General features: G+C 48.8%; 1 long non-coding RNA gene across 1 annotated transcript; it reads left to right on the top strand.

Moving 5' to 3' along the window:
- The first annotated feature begins 11,245 nt into the window (after window positions 1–11,245).
- Window positions 11,246–14,165, top strand: LOC109496146. The gene is made up of 2 exons (XR_002152008.3): window positions 11,246–12,155; window positions 13,471–14,165. It is a non-coding gene; the product is annotated as an uncharacterized LOC109496146 (long non-coding RNA).

The following is a 14,165-nucleotide window of genomic DNA, read 5'->3' as shown; positions in this document are numbered from 1 at the left end:
CTACTGTGCTAACATCTCAATGAATCTTGAGACGACCCTGAAAAGGTCTTCCTTAATCTCTACTTTAACAAAAATAAATTAAGGATCAGAAAGACTAAGTTCATCCGTTTAACAAATTTTTCAGTTTATTTATTCTGAAAGAGAGAGAGCATACGAGCAGGGTGAGGGCAGAGAGAGAGAGGGAGAGAGAGAATCCCAAGCAGGCTGCCCGCTCTCAGAGCAGAACTCGACACGGGGCTCAATCTTATGATCCTCGAGATCCTGACCTGAGCCGAAATCAAGAGTTGGATGCTGAACCAAGTCACCCAGGCGCCCCCATTTAATAAATTTTTATTATGAAGCTCCTGCTAAGCACTGGGCCTGACTCACTGGCTCCACAGCCCTAATGCCCTGCAGATTGGGCCCTGTAACCAAGAGTGAGCACTCTTGGCAAGCAGAAAAACAAACCTAACAGAGCTCCCGGCGTATGTTTGGGAGATACTGTGACATAGTGGCTTGGAGCAGGGGCTCTAGAGTCTAAATCTGTTAGAATTTCAGCTTTTCCGTCTGAAAAATGGGTCTAGAAAGAATACCCCACCTCAGGAGGAGGTTGTGGGGATCGAGTGAAATCATACCGGGAATATGTCTTGCGTGGCGCAGTTACATGGAAATGGTCAACAACTGTCAGCTTGACCTGTGGGTCAAGATGCGAGGAACTCAAGTGTTCAGGCTTTCCGTGATCTAAAATCGCCAAGAGAGGGAGGAAGGGAGCAGAAAAGGAAGGAAGGAAAGCAGACTATCAAAAATGTTGATTCTTCTGGTCACACTGATTTGGGGTTGGTGGTGGCGTTCTAGAGTTGGCGTCCATGTCAAGCAAAACTACCCACGTAGAGATCCCAGCTTGTCTGGAACAGAGAACACTGGAGGTCAGAGTAGCTCTCCTGAGGGGAGAAACATTTTTGGACAAGAACACAGAGCGTTCAGAATGCACACAGAATCATCAAACTCAAGAAATCTGACACTAGGATTGAAAAATCACAAGTAATGGGAACTGAGCTGATGTCTTAAAGACTCTGGGAAGTCTGGTTGAGTGAGCAACTCCTAATTAAAGAACAGACCTGGACACAATGGGGACTTTGTGGGGGGTGGATCAGGCCAACATTCCCTGAAGTCCCTGATCGATCTGAATTCCACTAAGCACTCTGTGCCTCTAGAGGTCACACAATAGGAAGATCCCAGAACTGCCTATGAAGAATTCTTACAAAAAAGTAAAAATAAAAACTTGAACATGACTCCAATCAAGTCTCTAGACTTGATGTGATAGAAAACCCAGGGGAAACAGAACATGTTAAATGACACCATAAAGATGCAATCAGCCAACCCAGAGCCAGGAAAACTATAGAACAAATGAACAAATAACTTTTGTTCAAATAAATGGATTTTTTTTTTTAATTTGGGAATTGTTAGAGATTCATTCGGGAATTGTTAGAGATTTGATGGGATTTAAGAAATGCAAAGTGTGGTACTTGTTTGGGTTCTATTCAAAGAAACCAACTGAAAAATGGCATTTTTTGGAGACAACTGGGGAAAATTGAGCCAATTGGACAATAATTGAGTCTGAGTGTATTGTTATTATATCTCACCAGCAGGATATTAGATGATGTTAAAAAGTTCTTGGTAATTTTAGGTATGATAACAGTCTCATGTTGTATTTTTATTAAAGTACTTATTAGTTAGCGATAAATCCTGAAGTCTTTACAAGCGAAATGACACGTCGTCTGGAATTCACTTTAAAATATTCCAGCAAAAGCAAACAGACCATTAAAATTGTTTGGTTGGGGAAGACTGAATGAAACAGCAGGACAGTGCTTGAGGCTGCGTGTTGAATACATGGGGCTTCATTACCCTCCGTTCTACATGTGTGTATGTTTTTAAAATGCCATTAGAAGTTAAATGAATACAATTAATTTCTGAAATCTTGAGAGCTGACACGGAGGAGTTTTCCAGGCTCCTATCAAAGGGAAAACTGGTATGTGGTGAGATTCCAAGAGGTGGCAGCCCCAGGGAGCCCTGCCGGGCAGCAGCTTCTCAACAGCACAAGACGTCTACTCCCCGCACGGCCATTGTAAAGCTGTCTATTTGACATGCTGCACTGGCTTCTATAATGTCTAACTATCTACAGAGCTAATTAAATTATTAGACTCAGAGCTGTGAGATGGCCCAGTTTACATGCAGAGAGTACCTCTTCCAACGCTGTAGCCGCTAAGCGAATTCCCCTTGAAGTCATAATTAGTCATCCGGAGTGCTTCCCAATCAAGTTGTGTCTCTGATAAAGAATTCCCAGTTTGCTCCTAACACTTCCCTGGTGGTGAGATTGTTTATTTAATTTCAGCACAAACAGATGGAGGCGGGGGCAGACCGGGAGAAAAAGGTTTCTCAGTCTGGCCTGGAAGGGCCAGTTTTTGAGTTAGGGCGTCCAGTGAGAGGGGCCTCTACTGAACTAACAGGGACTGAGTTTATGCCTCTTCAAAGGCTCAGACACGGCCTGTGGCCTGTGATGTCTTTGTGATGAGGGAACTGTGCCCCCCCCCCTTCTCTGCCAGCATCCATCAAGGTCAGAGAAGGGGCCTAACCCCCTTGAAGAGAAGCGACAGGGATGAACAGTGTGGGAGATGGAAAAGCCACTGTGCTGAGAACCAAAGACGTGGGCTCAGGGTTAGTCTCCACACTCATCTTGGGCCCTAGGGTCCTCGTCTACAAGATGGTGGATGAACAAAGAGATTTCAAAGATTCCTTTCCGGTTACGAAATGGGTTTAAGTGGGTCGGGTTCTTTTGAGAAATGGTCCAAAAACTCAGAGTGACACGTTTGCAGTTTCCATCCTCAGCAGAGCTATAAGCATCATAGCTTAGTGGCCAAGAAAGGACTCTGGGGGCGCCTGGGTGGCGCAGTCGGTTAAGCGTCCGACTTCAGCCAGGTCACGATCTCACGGTCCGTGAGTTCGAGCCCCGTGTCAGGCTCTGGGCTGATGGCTCGGAGCCTGGAGCCTGTTTCCGATGCTGTGTCTCCCTCTCTCTCTGCCCCTCCCCCGTTCATGCTCTGTCTCTCTCTGTCCCAAAAATAAATAAAAAAAAAACATTGAAAAAAAATTTTTTTAAAAAAAGAAAGGACTCTGAAGCCAGAGCGCTTGGGTTGTGGTGCAGCTACTGCCCAGCCCCCCCCCCCCCGCCGCAACAGGGTGGCCTATTGCTTAACCTCTTGAACCTCGTTTCCCCTCTGTCAAGTGAGGATAACAGCAGGAATTTTCTCGCAGGTTTTATGAGGACCAAGGAAATGAATACACACACAGAGCTGTTGCTATGACGTTTATCAAGAAAAGTAACACTTTATACACCTTTACAGCCCGAGGAGTGAAGCATGATGCTGTTGACATTTTGTGATTGAAATTAGGCCCTCTCCACTGATTTTAGAGTCTGGAAGACGGGCATTCCTATTAAAACCTTGGCCCTAGGTGCGTCTGGTTGGCTCAGAGACCCACGCTTAATTTCGGCTCAGGTCATGATCTCACATTTGTGACATAGAGCCCGTCTTGAGTGTGAAGCTTGCTTGGGATTCTTTCTCTGCTCTTCCCCTCACTCATTCCCTCTCTTCCTCTCAAAATAAAAACAAACCTTGGCCTTGACACTGATACTATTGATATGAAGTAGTGTTTATTGAACACATTATTTTCTAAACTTGCTTTAAAAAAATTTCTTTTAATGTTTATTTACTTTTGAAAGAGAGAGAGAGAGAGAGAGAGAGAGAGAGAGAGCATGAGTGTGGGAAGGGTAGAGAGAGAGGGAGGAAGACACAAAATCTGAAGCAGGCTCCGGGCTCCGAGCTGTCAGCACAGAGCTCGACACAGGGCTCGACACAGGGCTCGAACTCACGAGCTGCGAGATCATGACCTGAGCCGAAGTCGGACGCTTAACCGACTGAGCCACCCAGGCGCCCCTTTAAACTTGCTTTTTAAGTCAGAAGGTTGGAAGGACAGAAGGTTGGAAAGGACCTCTAGGGTTTTCCAGCTTCAGCCTCAATCAGAAGTTCAAGGCCATGTACAAAATCACTGCCCAGTGACACGTCGTGTTCTGCTTGAATTCCTCCAGGGACATGGGGCTTACAGCCCTCTGACAGACCTGCTCTTTGAACCTTGCCCCAGGAAAAAACATGAAAAGAAGTGAGGATCTTTAAGCTGGAAAACAGGTTAGTGGAAACATAGCTGACTTTAAATATTTGAAGGATCGTTCTCAGTGTTAAAAGAAAAACGAACATTAAGCATGGCCATTAATGTATTGTCATTATCGTGATCATGTATCCACCTCGCGCCCTATGTTAGACACCACACAAAATGCCTTGTGTGACTTCCAATTTAATCCTTCAACATCGCCCTAAGACAGTATTAGTATTCTGATGTTATAGTTGAGGAAACTGAGGTAGAGGACAGTTAGGTAAAACTCTGCCCTAGGAGATACAGTCAGTCAGGGGCAAAAACAGGATTGGTCTGACTTTGGAAGGCAGAATGAGAACTGTTTTTGCAGAAATTCCTGGGACCCTAAGGCACCCACTGTCTGGGAAGCAGGTTTGGGAGCAACATGACGAGAACTTTAACATGAGACTGAACTCATTTCAGGTAAGGAAGGGTTGCAGGGCTTTTGTAAAACACACACACACACACACACACACACACACACACACACACACTCTGATCAGCCTGACATGGGTTTCTGGAGAGACAGTGGGTAGACAGGAAGGGTGGGGACCTGGGGAGGCCAGACGGACGAAATGGGCTGGTAGAGAGGGTTGCCCATGGCCGGTGACAGGGCTGGAGAGAACACCCAGGAGGCATGACTGGCGTGCCTGCAAATGTGTGGTCCCCTGCGCAGCTCTGCCTCCCCACTGTTCCCTCCACAGTGGACCCTATTCTGGACCAGTCTCCGTGAGCAAACGCCACTCTTCCTACTTCACAGGGAAGGTAGAGGTCATTGGGCATAGCTGACCTCAACCGTCAGCCTCTCTCCATGACCTTCACTTCCTCCTCCCCTGCTTCAAGAACGGGGCTCCAAGAACATCTCGGGATCTTGACTTACACACTCTCCACTCTCTTTCTTGAACCTTTATCTGCCCTGTCCTGGCTTCTTTCCATCTGCCTGCCACCTTGTCAAAAACACAGGGGAAAATAACTCTTGTGATCCTGCACCCAGCTCGCAGCAAGTGTCCCGGCCCCCTTTTCAAACCAAGCTTCTAAAACACAGTTGGCGCTCACTCTCTCCAGTCCTTTGAGGATCTGCCGTCAGCCCAGCCCATCCAGCTTCCAAACACACCCACGTGGGAACTGAGGACATCTCTGGCCTCTCAGTTTCTACTGTCCAGCAAACACTCGTGGCCTCAGCCTTACCTGACCGGATCTGTTACTCACTCCCTCTTTATGAAATTCCCGTTTCTCCTGGTTGCTATAAAACACTTTCTTCGTTTCCCCCTTACCTTTCTGGCTCTTTCTGGATCCTCTTTCTCTGGGGCCTCTGACTTGTTTACCAGGAGCCATCTGAGCCCCTATGCCCAGTCTAGACCCCCTGCAGGACCATTCACCCCCAGATGGCTTCTCCACACTGCCCACCCTCCCAATCTAGACATCCAGCTGTCACCCAACAAACACCTCAGCCCCTACATAGAGCTGCCTACTAAGGGGGGGCTCTGGACCCTCCATGTAGAAAATAAAAAACTACCCCCCCCCCCCGCCCTACAAATCTGCCAACAGCTTTAAGGGATTCCTGAGAGATGCTGAACTATACTCACCACCCTACACAATATGAAGTCTTAAGGCTTCCTATGGTCCTAGGCTAGAGCAAACTCCAGTGGGATCCTCTGACCCAACTCCTTCTGCCTTCCTCTAACCTCAGACCTTCTGGCTCTGCCTTTGCCTCGGCCCTCCAAGGCTGAACCGTGGGTATGTGATCTTTCCTCCACTAATTTGCTTCCTTTTGGTCCCTTCTCTCAACCCCCTGTTCTCCCACTTCCCCAACACCTGCAATGCCACACATGACATCTCTATCGCAGCCCTCTCCCCTCCCCTTGCACACGCTATTTATAGAGGCCAAATACATTATTATGTCAGCTACCTTTGCAGCTCACTGACGTGTCGGGAGAATAGAAATGGCTCACACAGACACCATGACAGGTGCTGTGTCAAAGTCACGGACGAAGACCACACATGGGTGCTTCTCAGTCCTCAGCACGGGCTCCCAGACTATGGAGAGGCCGCATCAGCTGGGCCTCAAGGCACAGACTGCCTGAAAAGGAAAAAAGTAGCCTTCCCCACGGAGGGCTCCCAGGGGACCCAGAGCACCCAGGATCTCATAGAAACAAGAGGTGTCCTGGCCTCAGGACGATGCTGAGGGTGGGTGAGAGGAGGGGCAAGAAGAGGAACATTCTGGCTGGGAAGCTTGCAGACGCCCTGCTGTGGGTCTGCATCCCAACGGGGCAACTGAATCAGGCTTCTCTGGGCTCCCTCTGGGCCCTTTGGCCTTTTTCCTTCCCCAGAACCAGTGTTTGTTCTTTGTCAGGAGCAGTTGTCCTAGGCTGGTGCTTCTCCTTTTTCTTCTTCTGAGGCCAGCATTTCGGTGTGCTCCACCCCTGCCCTTTTCTTTGGCTCCCCCCTCCCCCAACTGGGCTGACCCTGGGGGTGGGGGGGGGCATACCTTCCTCCTTCCCTCCTCCTTCTCCCTTTCTACCCTCCTCCCCCCCATCCTCCTCCTTCCTACCTACTTCCTCCCTCTCCCTGCCTCCTCCCTCCCTCCTCCCTCCTCCCTCCCTCCTCCCTCCCTCCTCCCTCCTCCCTCCTCCCTCCTCCCTCCTCCCTCCTCCCTCCCTCCTCCCTCCTCCCTCCTCCCTCCCTCCTCCCTCCCTCCTCCCTCCTCCCTCCCTCCTCCCTCCTCCCTCCTCCCTCCTCCCTCCCTCCTCCCTCCTCCCTCCTCCCTCCCTCCTCCCTCCCTCCTCCCTCCCCCCTCCCTCCCCCCTCCCTCCTCCCTCCCCCCTCCCTCCCTCCTCCCTCCTCCCTCCCCCCTCCCTCCCCCCTCCCTCCTCCCTCCCCCCTCCCTCCTCCCTCCCCCCTCCCTCCTCCCTCCTCCCTCCTCCCTCCCTCCTCCCTCCTCCCTCCTCCCTCCCTCCTCCCTCCTCCCTCCTCCCTCCCTCCTCCCTCTTCCCTCTCTCCTCTCCTCCATCCCACCTCCTTCTCTCTTCCGTCTGCTCCCTTCTCCCTGTACCGGGACTCAGAACTGTGCCCACCCCCGGGAGCTCAACATGCATTTCATGAGGGACATTGGGTGTTGCTCAGATATTCTCAGACACCCAAGAACAAGCGGTAGATAACAGGGTGGTTATAGACCCTCGATGTACACGGGGCTCTCCTGTGGTTGCTTTCTGATAACCAGACACCTCGCTCAGGATGGGGACCCGAGATATTCTTACACTGCTCTGGCAACTCTCATTACATCTGTGGACAATAATTTTTGTCTGGATACCCAATAACTTTTATTTCAGCTTGGCCCACTCTTGAATTCTTAACAAGACAGCTTAACCAAGAATGTCAGAAAGCAAGCATTTTCTGAATTAACAAGAACCACCACCACAATCTTTCAAGAAGAAGAAGAAGAAGAAGAAGAAGAAGAAGAAGGGGAGGAGGAGGAGAAAGAACACCAGAGGAAATATAAAAGAGATTTCAACCAGACGACTCTCACCTAAAAAGTTCTTGTAAAAATACGTAGATCGTGTATCTGTCCCACATTGCCTGGGTCTCTAAAGCCCAGATAACAAAAATCAGTTCAAATCCTTTTTTTTTTTTTTTCTCTAAAATAAGAATTTATGGAATGCTGTTGCCTTTTAGAGGCTGGGAAAGTGGGAAACACCGCGAAGCTGAGCTTTGGCGTGATAACCACCGCCACCGGCGGGTGTCACACACCAAGGCGAGGCGCTGTGCCAACCGCGGCAGACACGTTACTTAATTTCACCCCCTTGGAGCCCTGTGAAGCAGATATCATCGTCCCATTTCGCGGGCCCCAGAGAACGTATTTCATGACCCAGGAGTCAAACTCGATTCTTTCAAACTGCAAAGTCTTGACGCTTAGCCCCTGCACTCCCCCTGCCTCATGCTGTATTTCAGGTACCCGGCAGATCCATTATCATTCACTCCCATCGCCTTTAGCAAGAGTCCCAGAATCATTCCCAGCTCAGCTAAGGGCAGAAAAACACAGAACTCGTGGAGTGCTTGTCCCTTAACGCCTTGAAGGCAATACCAGTGCGATCTAGATCAGGACTTCTCAACCTCAGCATTACGCATGCTTTGCCTGGAATAATTCTTGGTGGTGGTGGGGGGGGGGGGCTGTCCTGTGTGTGGTACGATGCTTAGTAGCATCTCTGTCCTCTGCCCACTAGAATCCAGCAACATCCTTTCCCGCCACCCGTCGTGGCAACAAGAGTATCTCCGGATAGGGTCAAGTGTCCGCTGGGTGGAAGACACTGCCCTCAGTTGGAACCACCCATCTAGACGTCCAGACCGTCAGCGGGGACTCGACACCTCATCCCTGCCCCACCAACTTTGCTCTCTATGCTTTGTGTACTCCTACCTTGAAGCAACAGAACTGGCAATCCCACAGCAGGATGGGCAGGAAGAGAGTGGCTGTGAAGAACTCAGTAACAGGTGATCTCTAGAAGTCAGGTAGGTTGGCAGCTGGCATCGGGTTTCCGGATTTTTCCACATAGGCCAGTATTTTTTTTCTTTTTTTTTAAATTTTGTTTTTAACGTTTATTTATTTTTGAGGCAGCGAGAGACAGAGCATGAGCAGGGGAGGGCAGAGAGAGAGGGAGACACAGATTCGGAAGCAGGCTCCAGGCTCTGAGCCATCAGCCCAGAGCCCGACGTGGGGCTCGAACTCACGGACCGTGAGATCGTGACCTGAGCTAAAGTCGGACGCTTAACCGACTGAGCCACCCAGGCGCCCCAGGCCAGTATTTTCTTGACGAAAACGTCAATTTTACTTCCCCTCATGTCAAGTCTTTTACACAAAGACCATTCTTAGTATGTTTCTATTTTAAAGGTCATAGATGTGAAGACTAGGAAAACTAGGCAGAAAAATGCTCACGACAATGAAAAGAGCAGGTGACAAAAACTGTATGAACTCTGTCGTGGCATCCCACGTGACAAGAGAAATGATGGAATGAAGGATTATGGGTGGTGTCTTCCTCCTCTTTCTAAATTCCCTTCCTCCTCTTTCTAAAGGTAACTTCCAACGTACCTTCGTAATTTAGAAGGTAAAATTCCAGACGGTGTCCCCAGACGTAGGTCTCCCTACCCTCCCTCTCCAGGTCCTGTCTCCAGAGCAGTAACCTCACAATGAACAATTACTACCTGCTCCCTGAATTACCACCTAGATCCCCAGTGTGACCATAGACAATGTCATCTGTATAGGCTGTGCCGTATCTAAACTGCACTTAATACGTTTGTTTAATGAAGTTTATTAAAATTCAAAAATGATAACATTATTTTTCAAAAAAAAATGAAGATTGATTCTTCCATTGCCTGATCCCATTTGAGCATCTGAAACCAACCGTGGCTGAGACACCCCCTCCCCCCCACTCCCTCCCAGGGATTCCCTTACCTGGAGGCAGCCTGGAGGCAGAGGTGGACCCTCCTCCCTCCACTGTGGCCACTTTGGCACTTTAGGCCCCGCCCCTAACCTGAGCTGGACCCATCAGATTCTCTTTCTTAGAAATTCGGAATTTTGAACCAATAGACCTTGTCCTGTTCATGTAAGCGGCAGCTCTCCAAAAAGTCTATAATAAATTCCCGCTACTTGGATCCCCGATTTCTGTGCCTTCTGCAATCTGGTTGGTCCATTTTGCCTGGAATCCTCCCCCACCAAAAATAATAATTTTATTTGTTTGTTTGAGCTGGTTCTAATTCGAATTGACTCTTGCTTCTTCCAACTCGAAGAATCTTAACTCCTAGATGTCATAATTGACGTCTCTTTATTATCCACATAAATATCAGGCCATAAGTATTCTGACCCTCTTGCCAGTGGTGATGTCTTTTATGGTCACATCTGAAGAGCAGAAATACTGGCTTCCGTCAGACTGGTTGCATTCTCAGCTCTGCCCCTTTAAGCGTGAGTTTCCTTATAGGGTATGTGGGCACTTAACTGCTGTTGCAGGGGATGAAGGGCTTTGAATGAGGGGTGTGCTCGGGGCTATTTCTGCAAGGGGCTGTTTCCCCTTTACATTCTGTCTCAAGCAAGAAGATACTCGCTCTTCTTTAGTAACTCATGGTCTAAAAAAACAAAATCCCATTTTGCAAAAACAGTCTGTATTTCTCTCTGTGCACTTCCCACATTTTTTTTTTTTTCTCTCCCCAAATCCCAACACTTGATTTGAAGCATGTCTTCAAGGCCTTCCGTTTCCTATCCGGGAATTCCTGACCTTAGAGATGCCTGTTAGGTTTCTTCTGACATAGAATTTGGGTCCTCAGGAGAGTCCCTAACACTGAGTAGTGGTTAACGAGCTGGGAACCTCTTTAGAGATGTTTTACCAACATCCCATACATTTGATCCAGAAGTACTGATAATTACTGAGTGCTTACCGTGTGCTTTGCTTAAGTTGTCTTATTTAATCCTCATGCAACTCTGTGAGGTAGGTACGATCATTCCACCCATTTTACAGAAGAAACTGAGGCTCCGAGCGGTTAAATAATCTGCTCAGTGTCACATAACTGGTAACCGGTAGACCTTGTGTGCTTAGCTGCCATCTGTGCTAAATTTGCTGCCTTTACGTTCCATATGACTAACTTCCTGGCCTGCCCTCAGTGAATGATGAGCCAAGCACCAGGACACCCGTGTTCATCTTGGGCCCAGAGCAAAGTTCTCCGTATCTAGGGGCCTGAAGGGTCCTTCCGCACAGGGCCTGGGAGCAAACACCCTGCTTTTCCCGAGAAAGTCCCAGCGTGTTGTGCAGTCCTGTCATTTAGAGTTACTGCTCCTCCTTCTCCTATCTCATCCATCTACGTGCTGTCTACACCCTCGGCTTCTTGCACTTCTGCTTTTTTTTTTTTTTAATTCTTTTTTAACGTTTATTTATTTTTTGAGAGACAGAGAGAGACGGAGCAGGAGCAGGGGAGGGGCAGAGAGAGAGGGTGACACAGAATCCAGAGAGCGGGCTCCAGGCGCCGAGCTGTCAGCACAGAGTCCGATGCGGGGCTGGAACGCACAAGCCGTGAGGTCATGACCTGAGCCGAAGTCGGACGCTCAACCGACTGAGCCACCCAGGCGCCCCTGCTTGCGCTTCTGTTTAGTGAGCACTTGCTATGTACCGCATGAATGCACAGAACATATTTCACAATAAATATCACCTCTTGTTTTTGTCATTAGGGTTCACACCGCCCCCCCCCCCGGGCCCACACACACACACGGGCCCACATGGCCCTGTGTGATCTATCCTGAGCCACCTCCCTGACCACCTCCCACCCCCTCCCTCTCCTTCACAGGCTCCGGCCGCACTAGTTTCCTTGCTGCAAGCTCGCTCCTGCTTCAGAGACTTGGCATCTAGCATTCCTTCTGTCCGGATTGCTTACCCACTTCCCTCAGTTCCCGCCTCAAATATTTCTCAAAACCTGTGCTATGCCCTCTTCATAAATGATCTCATTTCGTCCTCAGCAATCCTATGAGGTGGGTACCATGTTGGGTTAAGCGCCTATGCAATTGCCAGTATTTGACCATTTGGCTTACCGGAAAGCAACTTCCTATTGTTCAACCTAATATTATGCCTGTTTTACAGAGGAAGGAATTGGGCCTTAAATAATTTGGCCAAGGTCACACTGTTATCAAGCGGCAGGGACAGGATTCAGTCTTAGACCTCTTTTATCCTAAGGTCCACACCCTTAATGTCTAACCATTTGCCTCCCAGACCTTCCCTGTTTCTTTCTTGGATTTTTGTCCTTCCATTTGGTCAAGGAGCATGACATACCCTCTACGAAGCTGGGGTACCAAGAAACTGAAACACTAATGTTCCCACTTGAAGAGCCTCGAGCCTTCCAGTCAACACAGAGGCTGCCTACCTGGATCTTTCCTGTCTCCGCTATCTGGCTCCAAGCCGCTCGTAAGTGAGCCCAGACAGCCAAGGATGAGCCCTACAGACCAGGTCTGCACTTCCTGAAAAGTGAGGGGGCATCACAAGCTATTAGGCCTTGGGGATCTTGCCTGAAAACAGAAAAATGGCTCAGAAACTGGGGAGGAGAAAAGAAACCTGGGAACTTAAAAACACTGTTTTAACACTGTTAAACCCTGTTATAACTCTCTCATCGGCTGAGCAGAAGCCTCCCTAGGTAGTAAGCACATAGCCAGGGGCTTGGGGAAGTGTCTGAGAACCAACATCAGAAGAGAGGGCAATGTTAATTAGCACAAGTGTATGGGGCACCTGGGTGGCTCAGGCGGTTATGTGTCTAACTCCGGATCTCGGTTCAGGTCATGATCTCAGGATCCATGGTCCTGATCTCAGGGCCCAGGTAAGGGCCTTGATCTCTAAGGGCCCTGATCTTGGCTCAGGTCATGATCTCAGCGCCCTGTGTTGGGCTCTGCGCTGACAGTTCGGAGCCTGCTTGGGATTCTCTCTCTCCCTCTGTCTCTCTCTGCCCTTCCCACACTTGCGTGTGTGTGTATGTGTGTTTATCATGAGAGTAAATAAATCTTCTGAGCAAAACCACACCGTGCACTCTCTCTCTCTCTCTCTCTCTCACACACACACACAAAGTAAATAAATAAACTTAAAAAATATATAAGCACAAGTGGAGGGCTTTGGGGGAACACCAACCATCGTCACTTCTCGCCCCCAGCACACATGCAGTTTGAAGACCAGATCTGGCCCAAGCTTGATTTTGAACGTTTATTTATTTTTGGGACAGAGAGAGACAGAGCATGAACGGGCGAGGGGCGGAGAGAGAGGGAGACACAGAATCGGAAACAGGCTCCAGGCTCTGAGCCATCAGCCCAGAGCCCGACATGGGGCTCGAACCCACAGACCGCGAGATCGTGACCTGGCTGAAGTTGGACGCTTAACCGACTGCGCCACCCAGGGGCCCCGGCCCAAGCTTGATTTTGTTAATGCCATTTTGAATATCATTGCCAGACAGTAGCGTATGTTACAAACTTTACCAGTTATGGCAAATCTGCTCAGGGGAAAAATGACTCCCATCCTCCGTTTAGCTCTCTGGGTTTCCAGTTTTACTTGGATTTGGGTCTATCTGCCAGTTCAATATCCTGCCAGGTCTTTGATACCTGGAGGATTTTTAGAGGATGTACCCTGGAGGGTCATTCCACATCCTTATCTCACTGTGTTACTGAAAAGGAAAGTCCATTAAGTGTTCTTAAGCAGGGGAATCACATACTATCGGTCCTTTTGCTTTGTTTTGTAAAAGATGACTGACAGCTGTGGGAAGAATGGATGAACTGGGGACAGAACCCGAACAAGGAAAACCATTTCAGAGGCCATCGCGTTCGCCCCGGTGAGAAATGCTGTTCGCTTGGCCTGGCCTGTGCCGGTGGCCGTGGAGGGAGACAGAAAAGAACCAATTCAATAGGTATTGTGGATGTATCTGTACCAGCTGGCAACCTGCCTCTGGGGGTGAGCTGAGCAGGTGCTCCAGGTGGTCTATCCTACGGCCTCGGCCATACAGCTAGTGGGCCAAATGACTCTAAAGTCCTTCCCAGCTCGGTGATTCTATTGATCTAGAACACCAACGACATGGCTATGGCTATGGGTAGAAATACGCACTGTTTGATAGTTGTGACCCATGCCCGTGCACGTGGTCATATTCGAGCCTCATAGCAATCCTGGGAGGTACATATTATTTTTTCCACTTTAAAAATTAGAAAATTCAGGCCCAGGGAGTTTAAATGATGGATCCAAACACTGACCAAATCCAATGGCTCTTGGGTTCAAATGCAAGTCTTTTGACTCCAGAACCCACCTGTTTCTTCTATCATGAGAGTAGATAAATCTTCTGAGCAGAAGTGCCAAGGAGACCATAAAGTTGAGACTAATAAAATCAATGCTATTATTTTAAAATAAATAGATATCTGTATTATTAAACTGATACAAGTGTAATTATAA

The sequence above is a fragment of the Felis catus genome, chromosome F2 (assembly GCF_018350175.1).
Source record: "Felis catus isolate Fca126 chromosome F2, F.catus_Fca126_mat1.0, whole genome shotgun sequence".
Classification (NCBI taxonomy): Eukaryota; Metazoa; Chordata; class Mammalia; order Carnivora; family Felidae; genus Felis; species Felis catus.
This window is presented reverse-complemented; position numbering and strand designations above follow the sequence as displayed.